Below are 16,057 nucleotides of genomic sequence, written 5' to 3'. Positions count from 1 at the left end.
CGCCGACAGAATTATAAAAGACGTCGCACTATATTTAGTATATCGCGTCGCGACTACAGACATTTAAGAATATAATACGAGTGAACTTATTGAAGTGCAAACATTAACTATTTAACGTTCATAGAATATGTCATTACGTGTAGACTTATGATATTGAACTTCTACAGAAACTAATGTGTAGAATCACCGGAACTCATTTCTTTTCGAGCATCGAACTGTATTCCTTTATTCCTGTCACGTCAGTGTACGACTTACAGTAATTTGAGTGAAAATTAAGAACTTTTCTGAGGTAATATGACCTTATAATAACAGGATAAGCAGAAAATACTTCTTAGTGACTTAATGACTGTGTTCAAAGACTGTGATTATCGACTTGCCTTTTCAAGTGTGAACTGTGCATTTATGAACGTTTCAGTAACGACTGTAAATAGTATTTCATACAGGAAGGACTGTGATTCTTTATTTAACTTCAATTACGCCATAAATAGTGTTCAACAGTCAATGACAGTGTCAGTGATAACTACTCGCACTAAGTGAATTTTTCGTGTGCGAAAAATCACCCTAACGAGCTGCAATTCTACATGATCCAGTTCCAGCCGTCATCACCTCATCGGGAACGTCAACATGGTGTGTCAAGGGAACATCGCCGATCCTACACGGAACATTCCAGATGTCCAGCCTTCGACATTTTGTAGCAACATTTCTTGCCATAAGTGAGTAGTAACAAACTGACTAAAATTTTTTTCTCTTAATTTGTGAACAGTGGAAACTTCAGTGCCGCGTGTGAACAAATATTTCAGAGTTCTCATAATTTCTCAGAAGTGATTAATTTAATTTCAAATTTCAGTTTCATATCTCGTAGAAAGACTTTAGGCTTTTCAAGTGTGCTATATATCAAGGTTGACGAACTGAGAACTGAAAACTATTAACCAAAATTTAATTTCTCATATCAACTTACAATTATAAGTGTGTGCTTAGGTTTCGAAAGACTTTAGGTGGAAATTCAATACCTCATATTCTCATATATGAAAGACTTTGAAATCAGTAATATTTATGCCATTTTCATGAACATAATTCAGGAAGATTACTTTCAAACTTTTAATTTCAATGCCAGATTTAAGTCAACAATCATATCGCAGGGTGAAGAATTAATAAATTGTTTGAAAAAAAAAATTTTACCATCTATTATTCGTTCTGCGAGTCTATCCTCCTCTGTATCGGCTCCAAAACCAAGTTCCACTCCCTGAGGTCCTACTCATGCCCTTTGCCCACAACTTTTCCTGGTACAGTGAGGATAGTATAATAATAGATGGCGCCGCAACTTTAGGGGCCCGATTTTGGAGCCGTGCTATAATAATAGATCATGCGCCAGTAATAATCGCAACATTCAGGGTTCGATTCAAGTCATTGTATTTTGCGCACAGGATCCGACTGCAATCATAACGAACACGAAGAACTTGTTGTATTTGACTTATTCGAATATTCCGGAAACATGGATAACTTACTTGCAGCAATCGAAGCTCTCAGGCTTAGCATTAACGATCAGAATGCTAAGATTGATAGGTCTAATTCTCAATTACAGGCGCAGATGGTAGAGTCTAATTCCCAATTGCAGGCTCAAATAAATACACAAATAACCGCACTACAGTCACAGATAGTTGACTCTAATTCTCAACTACAGGCTCAAAATACTCAACTTCAACAACAAATGCAGACTCAAAATGCTCAACTTCAACAACAAATGCAGGCACAAAATACTCAACTTCAAGCGCAGTTAACTGAGTCAAATAGTAAGGTTGAAGACTTAACTTCTAAAATTGACAGGACCTTGGACACTAAGTTTGCTGAAGCGGATAAAGTCATTAATAAAAGGCTCACTGAATCTAGTGCCCTTATCGAGCAACGATTCCGTGAAGCTGGAACTCGTCTCGAAAAGAAACTTACTGATTCTAGTGCACAAGTCGAAGCCACATTGAAAAACATGCGGGATCAGTTTGTTGAAAACTTAGAGTCTATTAAGGAAGAAATAAAGACAGAGGTCGTCAAGTCTTTAGACAAAGATCTTAGAAATGTTCTTCCTTCCGTTCAAGCATTTTCCACTGAACTTAAAGATTTACGGACTGAATTTCAAGAATCCCATGGTAACATCTCACAAACTCAAGTAAAGCTAGCTCAGGTACAGGAAACCTTGCGAGATGCATTAAAGAGCGACGTGGGTAAATTACGAAGCGAGATAGGATTAATTAAGAGCACGCAAGGAGAACTCGACAGGCGTATTACAGGACAGCTAGACAGCACGCATACCCAGATAGCTGCTTTCTGTAAGGACGTACAAGTCATTAAAACTGACTTGAGAAATGAAATAACAAATTTAGACACCTCAATTAATTCTAAAATTAAAAGTTTGTCTGAAGAAATGAATCAAATTAAACTCAAAGAACATACGACTGACGTCACAATTCCTGGTTCGTCGAGGGAAGTACACAGCACAACAACCCTTATTAAAGTACCAGATGACAAACCAGTCAAATTTTCAGGACGTGACGAGTACACTGCTCGAGAATTTTTGTTAAATGTCGACGATTACCTGGAAGAGAATAAGGTAGATGACGATAGGAAACTTAGAGTAGTATCCAAACTTCTAGAAGAACGAGCCTTATCATGGTTCATAGCTTTTAAGAGCAACTTTAAAAACTATGACGATTTTAAAAAGGCACTTCTTAAACGCTTTTGGGATTCAGAAAGACAGCACCTTGTCAAGATGCAACTTTACTCTAGTAAATACAATACTTCAGTCAATACTTCCCGATATTCCGATTATTGCCTAATGCAATTAAAGAAGCTCCAGTTTTTAGATCCACCTTTGCCAGATATCGAACTTATTCAGATCCTGACACTTCAATATCCGCCTCATGTTCAAGAAATACTAGTCGCTGCCAACATTAAAACATTGGAGCATTTTGACGCTACTTTGCGTAGGTTAGATACGGCTAATACCCAATCCAGTCCGAAAACTAACAGGAGTCGAGAAATAAATACGAATTCTGCGGAAATAAAACCGCCGGAGAGAGAGGAACCCAGGACACGTGAAGAAGGCAGATTAAGCCCTACCAACCCAACCAGATTCCGGAATTTCAGACGTCAGAGGAATCAGGAGAGACACCCTTACCAACCTAGGAATTTATGGAGACAGCACGAAAGCACTCCTGAAGAAAATCGTGAGTCCAGACGACGAGAACTCGAAAGCAGATGGAAGGATACACGGGAATACATCAGGGAGAGAAATCGTAATCCTGATGAGCCTGGAGCTACATCCCTGGAATACCAACGTCAATTCGGACCAAGAGAACAAAGATCACCTGATCCTGAATCAACAGGCGCTATAAAAAAAACGCCGATCTCGCAATAGGGAGATTAACTACAGAACACGATGAGGATGAAATTTCAAATGATTGTACTGCTGTTATCAATTACTGGCATATTGACGATTCCGAATTACTATTCGAAGACGCACAAACACTAAGGCCAATTATTACACGTTCACTACCTGTCATAACGGTACGCACAGGCAACCTACAGGTGATTACGCTCATCGATTCTGGAGCTCAAGCTTCTTTAATTTCTGATAAGCTTGTAGACTCGCTTAAAGATCAGAACATTGTTTTGTTATTGCCTGCAGCTCAGATTAAAGTAAGAGGGATAGTTCCTGATAAAATTATTAAATGTAAATCCCAGGCATTTTTAGAGTTTGAAATTAACAGTCAGACATTCGAACACATATTTTTAGTAGTATCACGTCTTAACTTCAACTTAATACTTGGATCAGATTTTATGATCAAATACAAAGGAACCATTGACTATGATGCCAACCTCGTAAGATTCAAGAATAATTCCGTAGGACTACAGCTGGTAGGACGAAGTGACCTGGAAGTTCAAGAGAAGGGAGCCCGTTTCGTAGAAGCCGGTGGTGACATTATTAAGCCCGCTGTAAGTGAGGTTGCGCCAGCCGTAGCGGAAAGTAGAAAGGGTGACCAAAGTGAGGACGATGCAGAGTCCCTATTCAATGAGAACTCCATCATAGGTCCGGACTATATAATGTCAATAGCCTGTGTGGTTGAAGACCCGGAAATTAAATTAAAATTGGAGGAGGCTAAAAATGACGTTCTACAGAAATTTGCATGTGTATTCGATGACAAGCCTGGAGAGATAGCTGGCTATGAATATCATCTTGATGTAAATGACTTGTCCCCTTATCAGAAGAAACCATATCCCGTACCCGAGAAATATCGAGAAGAAGTTCGTAACTTAATTCATAAAATGACAGATGATGGGATAATTTCGCCTTGCGTAACTAAGTACTTGAATCCATTGGCCATAGTGCGTAAGCCTAACGGCAGTATCAGAATTTGCCTCGACGCGAGGGTCCTAAATGACCGACTGACCTTAGAATATGACCGTCCTCCATTACTTAGGGATATTATCAGAAGATTCCACGGCATGAATTTCTTTAGTTGCCTTGACGGAACTTCTTCATACTATCACATAAAATTGGATGCTGAAAGTAGGCTATTCACAGGCTTCTTATTTGAAAATAGGACCTATGTTTTCAACAAAATGCCCTTTGGAATTAAGAACTCGGGAGCTGTTTTGATCAGAGCCTTGGAAAAACACTTATCAGATGATGTAAAGGACATAACTACGATTAATGTTGACGACATTTTGATTGCCTCGAGAACTTTCGAAGAGCACGTGAGAGATGTCAATCTGGTCCTGCAGGAATTGGAGAAGAAGAATTTCAAGATAAATGCCCAGAAAAGTCAACTTTTTCAAACATCAGTATTATTCTTAGGACATGTAATTAGTGGTGATGGAATTCAACCCAACCCTGCCAAGATTAAGAGTATCATTGACTTTCCTAGACCTCAGCGCATTAGAAACGTGAGACAGTTTCTAGGACTTTGTCAGTTCTTTTCTCAACACTGTCCAGATTACACTGAGACGGTAGCTCCTCTTCAGCAACTACTACTTAAGAATAATAGATGGAAGTGGACCGAAGAATGTGAACGAGCTTTCCTTGCCACCAAGGACATGTTGAAAAACTCTGTTAAACTAGTTTATCCGGATTTTTCTCTTCCATTCTTCATAGAGTGTGATGCCAGCTCTGTAGGAATAGGCGCAGTACTGTATCAAACGAGACCTGAAGATCCCGATTACAGACTTTTCATCTCGTTTCTAAGTAGAAAACTACGACCTCACGAAAAGTCTTATACTATAACTGAACTCGAAGCTCTGGCTGTTGTTTTTTCTCTCCAGTATTGGAAGAAAATTATCTACGGCTATCCCATTACGATTTACACAGACCATAAAGCTCTGACATTCATACTGTCATCTGACATGACGAATGAGAGAGTTTCCCGATGGGCTCTCTTTATTCAACAGTTTGACCTCACAGTAATACATAGGCCTGGCCGGAAGAATGCATTAGCAGATGCCCTCAGCCGCAACCCTGCTGAAGTTATTGAAGTTCACGAGGTTAACATAATGACTGATGATGACGAAGAATGTCTTCGCAAACTTCGTTACCTTGCCCAGATGCAACGAAGAGACGCCAATTGTAGGGAATTAATTCGATTTTTATCAGGTTCGATTCCCGCCGATGATGATGAATTCCCACGTCTCCAACGACTTTCTTCAAACTTCTGTTTACGAGATGGGATTCTTATGAAATACATTGACTTAGCCAAGACGCAATGCAGGATTTATGCACCTGTTAAAATCAGAAAGGCTATCATATGGCATTGTCATTCAATTTCAGGTCATGCTGGTACGGATAAAGTTCTCAACCTTATTAAAGAAAGGTTTACATGGGAATATCTTAGGCGAGACATTAGGAGAATTTTACGGTCCTGTGATTTATGCCAGCGGATCAAGCCGAATAATTATCTCCTCAAGGAATTTCCCAAACCGCTGATCCCGGAAAAGCCCGGAGAAATAATGGCAATCGATCTGTACGGCCCTTTGCCAAAGGCGACCAGGGGGAACAGACATGTCATTGTAGTTGTGGATGTCTTTTCCAAATATACTATGTTATTGCCTATCCAGAAAGCTAACGCCGGTAACATCTTAAGGAGGCTGAAAAAGAACATCATCCCTGAGATGGGAAAGCCTGAATACCTACTGACGGATCACGGAACGCAATTCACTTCCGTAGAATTCCAACAGGCTTTGGAAGAACTCAACATTCGACATATCATGAATTCTATTAGGCATCCGGAAGCTAACCCTGCTGAAAGAATAATGAGAGAACTCGCTAAATTCTGTCGAATTTATTGTAGTGAACATCACTGGAAGTGGATCGAGGTCTTGCCAGTAATGCAAAAAATTATGAACTCTATTGTGCATGAATCTACTAATGACATTCCTCTCAGCCTACATCATGGGTCAAAACCAGAGCGACCTTGGGACAGAATTTTACCAGCTCTACCGAATGCTATTGTGCCGCAGCAAGTTAAGATCAACGACGCGCTGACCAGGTTAAGACATGCAGCCGCCCTCAGAGAACGACGCCAGCGTAATAGGAAGTTCAGAAGACCATTGAATCCTGGAGACCTTATTTTAATACGGAGACCAGCTACTTCCAACCCTGAGAGAAGGATTTACGCTAAGTTCTGTCCACTATTCGTAGGTCCTTACCGTGTCCGCACTGTATTGAGAAACGGGGCTTATGAAATTGTGAAACTGGACGGCACTTTCGAGGGTATTTATAACTCAGCCAATTTAAAACAATATGTACAACAGGAAGAGTAAAGCCTGGAAAAGAAAATCCTGCGTATTTTCTTTTCGTCCAACCAAGGGGAAGATGTACCAGGAAAGCCTAGGTCCTGGTCCATATTAATTGAAAGAAATGTTATTCCGGCATAAAACGATCCGACCGACGTACGAACATCTATGTAAAGAATGTTCCAGTATGTGCCAGACCCTACGAGTGCACTAGGCGGAGTCAAGTGACGTCACCTGTCGCTTGAAGCTCACCTCCCCTAGAGATATTTCTCGAAAGAATTTTTCTTTTACCAGCTTTTTAACGCCTTAACCAATTTTAACGGGACAAACACTGAATTATAGCGGACGTCATAAAAGTTAATCCCTGTGAATTTCGAATTAATTCATCCCATGGTTGTTGAGTTATAATAATTTAAAGTTTCAACGAAATTACGTAATCGCGGTCACATGGCCGAGAGAGATGCTACCCCTCCCCGCGCTGGTATCTATATATGCCAAGGCCAGCCAGCCAGCAAGCCAGTACAAGGACGAGTAGACAGCTGTGTGAGTGAGACAGAGGAGAGACCGCCCGCGTACAGTATGTTCGCGCAGTCACGGTGAAAGTACTTTCCGTCGTATTTCCGGAACGCGAAGTTATATCGCCGACAGAATTATAAAAGACGTCGCACTATATTTAGTATATCGCGTCGCGACTACAGACATTTAAGAATATAATACGAGTGAACTTATTGAAGTGCAAACATTAACTATTTAACGTTCATAGAATATGTCATTACGTGTAGACTTATGATATTGAACTTCTACAGAAACTAATGTGTAGAATCACCGGAACTCATTTCTTTTCGAGCATCGAACTGTATTCCTTTATTCCTGTCACGTCAGTGTACGACTTACAGTAATTTGAGTGAAAATTAAGAACTTTTCTGAGGTAATATGACCTTATAATAACAGGATAAGCAGAAAATACTTCTTAGTGACTTAATGACTGTGTTCAAAGACTGTGATTATCGACTTGCCTTTTCAAGTGTGAACTGTGCATTTATGAACGTTTCAGTAACGACTGTAAATAGTATTTCATACAGGAAGGACTGTGATTCTTTATTTAACTTCAATTACGCCATAAATAGTGTTCAACAGTCAATGACAGTGTCAGTGATAACTACTCGCACTAAGTGAATTTTTCGTGTGCGAAAAATCACCCTAACGAGCTGCAATTCTACATGATCCAGTTCCAGCCGTCATCACCTCATCGGGAACGTCAACATGGTGTGTCAAGGGAACATCGCCGATCCTACACGGAACATTCCAGATGTCCAGCCTTCGACATTTTGTAGCAACATTTCTTGCCATAAGTGAGTAGTAACAAACTGACTAAAAATTTTTTTTCTCTTAATTTGTGAACAGTGGAAACTTCAGTGCCGCGTGTGAACAAATATTTCATAGTTCTCATAATTTCTCAGAAGTGATTAATTTAATTTCAAATTTCAGTTTCATATCTCGTAGAAAGACTTTAGGCTTTTCAAGTGTGCTATATATCAAGGTTGACGAACTGAGAACTGAAAACTATTAACCAAAATTTAATTTCGCATATCAACTTACAATTATAAGTGTGTGCTTAGGTTTAGAAAGACTTTAGGTGGAAATTCAATACCTCATATTCTCATATATGAAAGACTTTGAAATCAGTAATATTTATGCCATTTTCATGAACATAATTCAGGAAGATTACTTTCAAACTTTTAATTTCAATGCCAGATTTAAGTCAACAATCATATCGCAGGGTGAAGAATTAATAAATTGTTTTGAAAAAAAATGTTTAACCATCTATTATTCGCTCTGCGAATCTATCCTCCTCTGTATCGGCTCCAAAACCAAGTTCCACTCCCTGAGGTCCTACTCATGCCCTTTGCCCACAACTTTTCCTGGTACAATATATACTGTGTTATTCAATAATTTGCTAGAAATTTAATTTACGTGAATGCTTACCGTGGAAATTACCGCAGCATGAAGGACACGTACTTGTTTACTCAAATAGAATGATACTTCTGACTCGGTAATATATTCTAAAGGAAGAGGTATTACGCAGTGGTGGATTTACGCAGTTTTGCCCGAATGCCACACATTTCATTGAAAGGTCATCCAATACCTTTTTGTGGCGAGTGGAGAAAATGTTTTAGATCTACTGTAATTTCCGAACACCTAACGCAGGCCTGGGGGCAACTTGGGTGAGCGGTGGGCCATGCTTGCCGTGCGGGCCACACTGAATGAATTAACGGAAACCAAGTGCACGGAGCAAAAACTGAACACGACCTTCCTCGCCATATACCGCCAAATACCAGGGGGCGGTGTAGTGGAACTTCCTCTGCGTGCGATGAAAATATTTCAAAGACGTAGGTTTGCAACACTATCTGTGACATAATTCAAAAAATAAATAATAACATAAATAGAGAATGTGTGTTTGCCAATTAGATCATTGCATTGAAAGGTCATAATAATTTATTCTGTCCAAACTTGAAGAGACTCATGTCAATAACAAATGTAATGTACATTTCAACGCCAAGTTCATTGTATGACAACAACATGAAGTTTAAATACTGACATATTTGTCACATTTATTTGGAGTGGAACATCTGACATACTTTTCTTGTTGAATGTGACTTTCAGTGCTTGGAGTCTTGTTCCACACACTGGTTAGTTTCAGACAGTTTTTGAGGTGAAAGTCTGACATGCAAGGACGGAAGTGCCTTTACACGATTTATTCTAAAAAACAGATGTTCACACAGGTATTTAGTACCGATCATGCTAGAGATTTAGGCACCTAGTAGGTGTAAACGTGATATCATTCCGCTGAAAAGTTTTGGTACAAGTCAACACAATTTTCACATGAGAGACGGTATTTTTCTCCGATTAGCCGGTCACTCTGTAGGCTAGAGTTGAGGACCCCACTTTCTGTCAGCAGATAGGGATGGACTGCAACTGCTGTGAGGGCAATGAGGTAGCCATGGAGCGAAATGCTCAACGATGAGAGAATGGCTAGTAGCTTGCGCTAGATAGCGTGATTACCACGCAGTATGGCTTTAGCTAGTTGTGCAGACCTAACCTGATGGGTTCATCAGACAGGCTTCTATGGAATTACATGGTGTGAGATGGCCTTTCCGTCTTCAAAAATCAACCTTCTAGCAACCTAGTGTGCAGGAAAAGGTAACTTTCTAATCACTCGGCCACCTGCATCGCGTTAATAACGAGGTGTTATCGTCGGCCTAATTAGAAATCCTCGTATCTATCAATGTTCTTCCTATCCATTACTTCCCTTAAGATTAGTAACGCCTCCTAGACACACATAGATATCAACGGCTTACTTCTAAAACCTCGCATGTCTCAATGATCTTCCTCTCCATTATTATCCTTAAGACTGGTCACGCCTCCCAACCACGTATAGATATGCAGTCCATCAGAACAATGTTCGTTGTGTTTATTTTCCTATGCTACCGTGTAAAGGAAAATGAACCATAAATACACGATACTGTAGGAGTGCGAAAATTTCTCCATGCAAACAACGTCCCTACAATACGGTATGGTAAGATCCATTTTCCTTTACACATTATCATAGGAAAATGAACACAACGAAAATTATCGTAATGGACTGCATATAAATATGTGGATGGAAGGCGTGACCATTCTAAAGGAATATAATGTATACAAAGAGCTTTGGAACATACGAGGTTTTAGAAGTAAGCCGTCGATATGTAGTCCATCAGAACAATTTTCATTGGGTACATTTTCCTATGCCGGCGTGTAAAGGAAAAATTTACCTATAGGAGAGTGTGTGTGTGTGTGTGTGTGTGTGTGCGTGTGAGCCTGACGTATTTACTCACCCCTGCAGCATAATGTGTTTAGTGTTCATTTTCCTTTACGTACTAGCATAGCAAAATGAACACAACGAAAATTCTTCTAATGGACTACGTATCCATATGTGTCTGCGAGGCGTGGCCAGTCTCAAGGGAAATAATGGAGACGAAGAATATTGAGAGGTACAAGGTTTTCTAATTAGGCCTTCAATATGCTAAGATGGCATTAAACCTGCATTACTAACACATGTCTAAGTAGGTAGTGGACAATCTAAACTCACTGTGTTTTTCCAGTCTGAATATCGGCCAATTCATCAAACTACCTCATACACACACATCTGCAGGAAACTGAGCGAGTTTGGGGCACGGTACGGGCTGTTTAGCTGTAAGCTAGCATTCGGGAGATAGTGAGTTCACATTCACCATTGGCAGCCCTGAGGACGGTTTTAGGTTGTTTCCGATTTCCAAAACAGAAAAATGCTGGGGCTGTACTTTAATGGCAGCTTTCTTTCTAATTATACCTTTCCCCTTTCCTCGTCAACGAAAACATTTCTGAGTTAGTCCGACGTAAATTCTTTACGATTCTAAGTGTAAGTCACGTGTCTTGGATCTCGATAACAATTGAGACCATGCAGGAGTCACAGCAATTTTAGATGGCTACTAGAATAAAGTTCAACTCGGGTTATTCCAAAACCACGTCTGTTAAATATTGCCATAACGCGTTGATTCACCTCCCTGTGTAAGGTAACATATTTATTAAAATGAATTCCCGATGAATGGCAAGTTGGACGATGATCCATAGCATAGAAACGAGCCGACTTACGAGGCCTGTTGAACACTTCAGGAATGAATTTAAATTGATAATAATAAACACTGGAAATTCTGTTCTTAACTGTATCGTCTGCACCTTGAGTAACACACGCTTCACACGTAGTCAGCGTGCTTTCAAATGAGAATGCATTATTGAAGGATCATCACCTAACCTATAGGTTATTTAGATGCCACAATTTGCAGCAAACCTCTGAGTATTAAGTAAGCATATACACAAACTTCTATTTGCAACTAACTCCGCAGCCTCCTCAAGTACCATAACTCTAAATAATAAATGAGAAGAGCATAGTGCTCAAAATGTTTGCATATTCTACTTTAGTGAACTTTTTATTTTTCAATGTTTATGTAGGTATTTTATACATTACAGAGGGTATATACAAAGAAGAACAACTTGCAGTCAGCTTCGCAAAAGCAACAGAAACGCAACAAAAGCACAAACTTGTAATGTGGGATTTTGAACGAAAATGATCATTCATTGTGTGGAACTTCATACCATGCGTAGCCTCATTGGGCACTGAGGCAAGCTTGAAGATGACGCAGGATACTCAGCAACCCAACACACAACTTCTTTTGGGGAAAATTGTCCCACTCTTGGATAGCAGCATCAGTCAGTTACTGAATGTTAGCAGGAGGGTTAGAACATTGGGAAACTGCTCACTTAAGTTCACATCATGCATGTTCAACATAGTTCAGGTCTGCAGGATATATCGGCCTCAAAATTGGCATAATACCTTGCGTTTCAAGGAACGCAATGATCACTCTGGTTCGATGGGCACGATAATGATCATCCACTAATGTAAAGCCCTTGCTCACAGTGGCACCAAATCCAGTAACCACAGGGTGATGGATGTTGTCACTGTATACTAGATCAATCATGTTACTCTAGATCGAAATTGGAGGCGTATATCGAACAAATATGATCCCACCCCAAAACATGACAGAACCCCCTTGCTACAGATGGCGCTCAAGGAAGATGGTTTCCTTCCATCTCTCAGTATATCGTCGCCCGACACTAACGTTCTGTTGTACCGGTACAAGCTCATGGTGGCCTTATCAGAAAGGAACGTGCGCCTTCACGGTTCACGATGTCTCAGTCTTTGAGTTGTTATCCACCACACACTAGCTTTTAAATGGTTTAGGAGGAACTTCTGGCACAGGCCTCCTTGATACCAGTCCTCCGTCCTCCGTGGTGCAACCGATTTCGTACTGTCTAATCAGATACATTCACTCCGATGTCCCTCCGAAGATCCTGGCGGAAAAAGGTGACAGTAGCAGTGGTCCTATAACGAAAATGAATAATCTTTGCTGGTTGCAGTTCTTCGTGCAATGGGGGGTTGTTAACAGATATCCGCTTCTTTGATATCGTCGTTCAAGGATCAGAACCTCGTATGTCAAAATGCTCTGCTTATCCATTATTTTCCTTGAGACTGGTCACGGCTCCCATCCATATCTCTATATCGATAGCTTACTTCTAAAACCTCGTATGTCCCAATGCTCTTCCTATCCATTACATTCCTTAAGACTGGTTACGCCTCCAAGCCAGATACTTATATGCAGTCCATCAGAATAATGTTCTTTGTATTCATTTTTCTATGCTGATGTGTAAGGAAAATGGACCTTACCATACCGTATTGTAGGGATGTTGTGTACAGTATATGGCCAATTTACGGACTCCAACCGTATAATGTATATAAGGTTCATTTTCCTTTACACGGTAGCATAGGAAAATGAACACAAGCCAAATCGTTCTGATGAGCTGCATATCCAAGTGTGGCTGGGAGGCGTGACCAGTCTTAATGAATGTAATGGATAGGAAGAGCATTGAGAGCTGCGAAGTTTTGGAAGTAAGCCATCGATATGCAGTACATCAGAACAATTTTCGTTGTGTGGAATATATGTTTGCATGATGTACTTACGCACTCCTACAGTATACTATATTTAACAATCATTTTTCTTTATATGTTCGCATAAAAAATGAACAGAACAAACGCTCTGCTGGTGAACTGCATATCCTTACTGTATGTGGTTGGGAGGCGTGACCAGTCTTAGGGAAATAATGGATAGGAAGAGCATTGTGACATACGAGATATTGTTTCTTCACTGTTGATATCGTCGTTAATATCACTCTTGTAGAAGTAAATATCTTCGCAGTTGTCTTCGCAAAGCTCAAATCATTATAGGCCTATCATACCTCTTTTATCCTGTCTGACCGGGCGAGTTGGCCTTGCGCGTAGAGGCGCGCGGCTGTGAGCTTGGATCCGGGAGATAGTAGGTTCGAATCCCACTATCGGCAGCCCTGAAAATGGTTTTCCGTGGTTTCCCACTTTCACACCAGGCAAATGCTGGGGCTGTACCTTAATTAAGGCCACGGCCGCTTCCTTCCAACTCCTAGGCCTTTCCTATCCCATCGTCGCCATAAGACCTATCTGTGTCGGAGCGACGTAAAGCTACTAGCTAGTTATCCTGTCTATGAAACGTCACACTATGACAAATGAGTCTTTTGGGAATATGAGACAGGAAATGGCTTGGTCTAGGACAGTGGTGGCTGTGGCCTTAATTAAGGTACAGCTGCGACATCTAAGAGTTTTTAAATTGGGAAACAAGGATAAACCATCCTCAGGGCTGACGACCTTGCCCGTTCGAACCCATCAACGCTTGATTTTAAGTTTATCGTTACATGACGTGCACCACGTTGCCAACTCGCTGAGTTTTCTTGGGTACCAGTACTTAGCAGTACATAATATAAGCGCATGATTATTAATGCCATTTCATAAGAGGCTGAATATCTTTGATTCTGACCAGCTGGTCTGAATGGCTAAGACCTTTAAGGCGCTGGATATCTGAGCCCAAGTTTGCAGGTTTAACCCTGGCTCACTCCGGTGGTATTTGAAGGTGCTCAAATACGTCAGCCCCGTGTCGGTAGATTTACTGGCACGCAAACATCCTGGGGGACAAAGTTCACACACCTCGCCTTCTCTGAAAATCGTAAAACTAGTTAATGGGACTTAAAAATAATATTATTATTAGATTATGACCAGTACAGCGTCAATCTCCAGAGCATTCACCCAGTTTTACCATGCTTTTCTCAGCTAAATATAGGATGATTCATCTCGATGGCATGCTTTTAAAACCTCTCACGGCCCAATGTTCTTCCGACCCATTATAGTCAATAAGAATTGTCACGCCCCTCAGCCACATATTTATATGCAGTCCATCAGAATAATTTTCGTTGTGTTCATTTTCCCATGCCAGTTTGTAAATGAAAATGAACCATTATACTGTAGGAATGCGTAAATTCGCCATGCAAACTAAATCCATACTATACTGTATGATAAGACCACGGCCCCTTCCTTCCTTCCCACTCATAGCCCTTTACTATCCCTTAGTTAAGGTACAGCCCCAGCATTCGTCCGGTGTAAAAATGGGAAACCACAGCAAAGTGTCTTCAGGGCTGCCGAAAGTGGGGCTCGAACCCAGTATCTCCCGAATGCAAGCTCACAGCTGCGCGCTCTTTACCACACGGCCAGCTAGCTTGGTAATCTTCAAAACTACATTCGCAAAATTCGTTGAGGTGGTTTCCTGCACATTTCAATTAGAGAATCCCTTAAGACTAGAAGAAGAATAAAACCGAATGTAAGGAATAAGAGGTACGTGTGCTGTAGCTTGGACAGCCGGTCCCAAAGTAAAGAAAATTCAATTTATTTTACTTCCTGCTCTATATAATGTCTTCAGGGCTGCCGAAAGTGGGGCTCGAACCCAGTATCTCCCGAATGCAAGCTTATAGCTGCGCACTCTTTACCGCACGGCCAGCTAGCCTATTAATCTTCAAAACTACATTCGCAATATTCATTGTGCTATGGGAGTCAACAAAATAATTCACATTGAGAACATTTACCCTAAATGTTTTCATGTTAAGCAGAGAAGTAATTTATCACACTGTAATTTCCATATTGAGTGCCCTGAAATTTGTCAATCTTGCTCACACTCGCATAGGAGACACCCATTAATAATTATTTTTACATTAATATACTTATCGTTCAACGTTCACACACTTCTGTTATTATTATTATTATTATTATTATTATTATTATTATTATTATTATTATTATTATTATTATTAAACGGTGCTCAAAATTAGGAATGAAATTGAAATATTTTGGCTAAGTCAGTGGGCAATTCCCATCATTTTCATTAAGGTTAACCAAGTAGTACGCACAGTTTTAAATTAGACTTTCTTTTCCAGTTAAAATTGTTTGACCTGTGCATTTCGGAAAGGTAGAGAGTTTTTATTACTTAGTGAATTCGTATTGGTACTGTCTTTATCGAATTCAAACCGCCAGTTTAATGAAATATTGAAATGCAAAATATGTGTCTTGTCTAACGTTGTTATCAACTTAAGATGGTCGTGTAAGAAAACTACGATGTTCATCATTATTATTGTTGTTATTATTACTATTAGTATCCAATAATTCTTCTTCAACGCCCACATGCTTTACGAGTTATCCGCCAAACATGGCGCAGTGAGTACAAACATTGTGTGTTCGGCTTTCACCTGGTATACCAGTTTATAGCGAACATGATTTTCATCACTTATGTCT

This window comes from Anabrus simplex, chromosome 2 (assembly GCF_040414725.1).
Source record: "Anabrus simplex isolate iqAnaSimp1 chromosome 2, ASM4041472v1, whole genome shotgun sequence".
In the NCBI taxonomy this organism is placed as follows: Eukaryota; Metazoa; Arthropoda; class Insecta; order Orthoptera; family Tettigoniidae; genus Anabrus; species Anabrus simplex.
Note: the sequence above shows the minus strand (reverse complement) of the source record.